This window comes from Triticum dicoccoides, chromosome 1B, assembly GCF_002162155.2.
Source record: "Triticum dicoccoides isolate Atlit2015 ecotype Zavitan chromosome 1B, WEW_v2.0, whole genome shotgun sequence".
In the NCBI taxonomy this organism is placed as follows: Eukaryota; Viridiplantae; Streptophyta; class Magnoliopsida; order Poales; family Poaceae; genus Triticum; species Triticum dicoccoides.
In genome coordinates, this window is record NC_041381.1 from 609,409,411 (window position 1) to 609,414,555 (window position 5,145).

The window sequence follows — 5,145 nt, forward strand, 5'->3', positions numbered from 1 at the left end:
AGGACGACCCACCTGGCCCATCTGGCCGAACCGGCCCGCCTCCCCCTGCCGCCTCCCTTCCCTATTCCCCCGACCCGGGTCGGAAGAGGGGCGCGTCCCCGCCGCACCCTCTCGCCGGCGACGACGAGTGGATAAGGACGCCGACGCCGCGCTATTGGAAATATGCCCTAGAGGCAATAATAAATTGGTTATTATTATATTTCTTTGTTCATGATAATAGTCTTTTATTCATGCTATAACTGTATTATCCGGAAATCGTAATACACGTGTGAATACATAGACCACAATATGTCCCTAGTGAGCCTCTAGTTGACTAGCTCATTGTGATCAACAGATAGTCATGGTTTCCTGGCTATGGACATTGGATGTCGTTGATAACGGGATCACATCATTAGGAGAATGATGTGATGGACAAGACCCAATCCTAAGCCTAGCACAAAGATCGTGTAGTTCGTATGCTAAAGCTTTTCTAATGTCAAGTTTCTTTTCCTTAGACCATGAGATTGTGCAACTCCCGGATACCGTAGGAATGCTTTGGGTGTACCAAACGTCACAACGTAACTGGGTGGCTATAAAGGTGCATTACAGGTATCTCCGAAAGTGTCTGTTGGGTTGGCACGAATCGAGACTGGGATTTGTCACTCCGTGTAAACGGAGAGGTGTCTCTGGGCCCACTCGGTAGGACATCATCATAATGTGCACAATGTGACCAAGGGGTTGATCACGGGATGATGTGTTACGGAACGAGTAAAGAGACTTGCTGGTAACGAGATTGAACAAGGTATCGGCATACCGACGATCGAATCTCGCGCAAGTACAATACCGTTAGACAAAGGGAATTGTATACGGGATCGATTGAGTCCTTGACATCGTGGTTCATCCGATGAGATCATCGTGGAACATGTGGGAGCCAATATGGGTATCCAGATCCCGCTGTTGGTTATTGACCGGAGAACGTCTCGGTCATGTCTACATGTCTCCCGAACCCGTAGGGTCTACACACTTAAGGTTCGATGACGCTAGGGTTATAAAGGAAGTTTGTATGTGGTTACCGAATGTTGTTCGGAGTCCCGGATGAGATCCCGGACGTCACGAGGAGTTCCGGAATGGTCCGGAGGTAAAGATTTATATATGGGAAGTCCTGTTTTGGTCACTGGAAAAGTTTCGGGCGATATCGGTAATGTACAGGGACCACCGGGAGGGTCCCGGGGGTCCACCAAGTGGGGCCACCTGCCCCAGAAGGCTGCGTGGGCCAAGTGTGGGAGGGGACCAGCCCCTAGGAGGGCTGGTGCGCCCCACAAGGGACCCAAGGCGCAAGGGAGAGTGGGAGGGGGCAAACCCTAGGGCAGATGGGCCCTAAGGCCCACCCCAGGCGCGCCTCCCCTCTCTCCCCCTCTTGGCCGCCTCCCCAAGCCCCATCTAGGGCTGGCCGCACCCCTTGGGGGGGGGGGGAACCCTAGATGGGGGCGCAGCCCTCTCCCTCCCCTATATATATTTGAGGTTTGGGGCTGCTATACAGATGAGAACTTCTCCCTCTACTGGTGCAGCCCTGCCTCTCCTCCTCCTCCTCTCCCGTGGTGCTTGGCGAAGCCCTGCTGGATTGCCACGCTCCTCCACCACCACCACGCCGTTGTGCTGCTGCTGGATGGAGTCTTCCTCAACCTCTCCCTCTCTCCTTGCTGGATCAAGGCGTGGGAGACGCCACCGGGCTGTACGTGTGTTGAACGCGGAGGTGTCGTCCATTCGGCACTAGGATCTCCGGTGATTTGGATCATGATGAGTACGACTCCTTCAACCCCGTTCTCTTGAACGCTTCCTCTTAGCGATCTACAAGGGTATGTAGATGCACTCTCCTTCCCCTCGTTGCTGGTTTCTCCATAGATAGATCTTGGTGACACGTAGGAAAATTTTGAATTTATGCTACGTTCCCCAACAGTGGCATCATGAGCTAGGTCTATTGCGTAGATTCTTTGCACGAGTAGAACACAAAGTAGTTGTGGGCGTTGATTTTGTTCAATATGCTTACCGTTACTAGTCCAATCTTGTTTCGACGGTATTGTGGGATGAAGCGGCCCGGACCGACCTTACACGTACTCTTACGTGAGACAGGTTCCACCGACTGACATGCACTTGGTGCATAAGGTGGCTAGCGGGTGCCAGTCTCTCCCACTTTAGTCGGAATGGATTCGATGAAAAGGGTCCTTATGAAGGGTAAATAGCAATTGGCATATCACGCTGTGGTTTTGCGTAGGTAAGAAACGTTCTTGCTAGAAACCCATAGCAGCCACGTAAAACATGCAAACAACAATTAGAGGACGTCTAACTTGTTTTTGCAGGGTATGCTTTGTGATCTGATATGGCCAAGAAGAATGTGATGAATGATATGTGATGTATGAGATTGATCATGTTCTTGTAAGAGGATTCACGACTTGCATGTCGATGAGTATGACAACCGGCAGGAGCCATAGGAGTTGTCTTTATTTATTGTATGACCTGCGTGTCATTGAACAACGCCATGTAATTACTTTACTTCATTGCTAACCGGTAGCCACAGTAGTAGAAGTAATAGTTGGCGAGACAACTTCATGAAGACACGATGATGGAGATCATGGTGTCATGCCGGTGACGATGATGATCATGGAGCCCCGAAGATGGAGATCGAAGGAGCTATATGATATTGGCCATATCATGTCACTATTTGATTGCATGTGATGTTTATCATGTTTATGCATCTTGTTTACTTAGAACGACGGTAGTAAATAAGATGATCCCTTACAATAATTTCAAGAAGTGTTCTCCCCTAACTGTGCACCGTTGCTACAGTTCGTCGTTTCGAAGCACCACGTGATGATCGGGTGTGATAGATCCTTACGTTCACATACAACGGGTGTAAGACAGTTTTACACATGCAAAACACTTAGGGTTAACTTGACGAGCCTAGCATGTACAGACATGGCCTCGGAACACGGAGACTGAAAGGTAGAGCATGAGTCGTAGCAGATACGATCAACATGAAGATGTTCACCGATGATGACTAGTCCGTCTCACGTGATGATCGGACACGGCCTAGTTGACTCGAATCATGTAATCACTTAGATGACCAGAGGGATGTCTATCTGAGTGGGAGTTCATAAGATGAACTTAATTATCCTGAACATAGTCAAAAGGATTTTGCAAATTATGTCGTAGCTCGCGCTTTAGTTCTACTGTTTTAGATATGTTCCTAGAGAAAATATAGTTGAAAGTCGATAGTAGCAATTATGCGGACAGTAGAAAGCTTATGTCCTTAATGCACTGCTCAGTGTGCTGAACCCCAAACGTCGTTTGTGGATGTTGCGAACATCGGACATACACGTTTTGATAACTACGTGATAGTTCAGTTAAACGGTTTAGAGTTGAGGCACTAAAGACGTTTTCGAAACATCGCGGAACATATGAGATGTTTCAAGGGCTGAAATTGGGATTTCAGGCTCGTGCCCACGTCAAGAGGTATAAGACCTTCGACGATTTTCTTAGCCTGCAAACTCAGGGAGAAAAGCTCAATCGTTGAGCTTGTGCTCAGATTGTCTGAGTGCAACAATCACTTGAATCGAGTGGGAGTTAATCTTCCAGATGAGATAGTAATGTTTCCCCAAAGTCATTGCCACCAAGCTGCTAGAGCTTCGTGATGAACTATAACATATCAAGGATAGAGATGATGATCCTTGAGGTATTCGCGTTGTTGGACATCGCGAAAGTAGAAATCAAGAAGGAGCATCAATTGTTGATGGTTGGTGAAACCACTAGTTTCAAGAAGGGCAAGGGCAAGAAGGGATACTTCATGAAACGGCAAATCAGCTGCTGCTCTAGTGAAGAAACCCAAGGTTGAACCCAAACCCGAGACTAAGTGCTTCTGTAATAAGGGAACAGCCACTGGAGCAGCATTACCCTAGATACTTGGTAGATGAGAAGGCTGGCAAGGTCGATAGAAGTATATTGGATATACATTATGTTAATGTGTACATTACTAGTACTCCTAGTAGCACCAGGGTATTAAGATACCGGTGCAGTTGCTAAGTGTTAGTCACTCGAAATAAAAGGCTATGAAATAAACGGAGACTAGCTAAAGGTGAGCTGACGATATGTGTTGGAAGTGTTTCCAAGTTTGATGTGATCAAACATCGCACGCTCCCTCTACCATCAAGATTAGTATTAAACCTGAATAATTGTCATTTGGTGTTTTCGTTGAGCATAGACATGATTGGATTATGTCTATCGCAATACGGTTATTCATTTAAAGAGAATAATGGTTAATCTATTTATTTGAATAATACCTTCAATGGTCTTGCACCTAAAGGAATGGTTTATTGAATCTCGATCGTAGTAATACACATTTTCATGCCGAAAGATATAAGATAGTAATGATAGTACCACTTACTTGTGGCACTGCCATGTAAGTCATAAAACGCATGAAGAAGCTCCATGTTGATGGATCATTGGACTCACACGTTTTTGAAAAGTTTGAGACATGCGAACCATGTCTATTGGTGTATACGCACAAAGAAACTCCATGCAGATGGATCGTTTGGACTCACTTGATTTTGAATCACTTGAGATATGCAAATCATACCACATGGGCAAGATGACTGAAAAGCCTCGTTTTCAGTAAGATGGAACAATATAGAAACTTGTTGGAAGTAACACATTTTGATGTGTCCAATCCAATGAGTGCTGAGGCATGCAGTGAATATCGTTATGTTCTTACTTCACAGATGATTCGAGTAGATGTTGACAATATTTACTTGATGAAACACAAGTCTGAATTATTGAATGGTTCAAGTAATTTCAGAGTGAAGTAGAAGATCATTGTGACAAGAGGATAAAATGTCTATGATATGATCATAGAGATGAATATCTGAGTTACGAGTTTTGGCACACAATTAAGACATTGTGGAAATTGTTTCGCAATTAATACCGCCTGGAACACCATAGTGTGATGGTGTGTCCGAACATCATAGTTGCACCCTATTGGATATGGTGCGTACCATGATGTCTCTTATCGAATTACCACTATTGTTCATGGGTTAGGCATTAGAGACAACCACATTCACTTTAAATAGGGCACCACGTAATTCCGTTGAGATGACACTGTATGAATTATGGTTT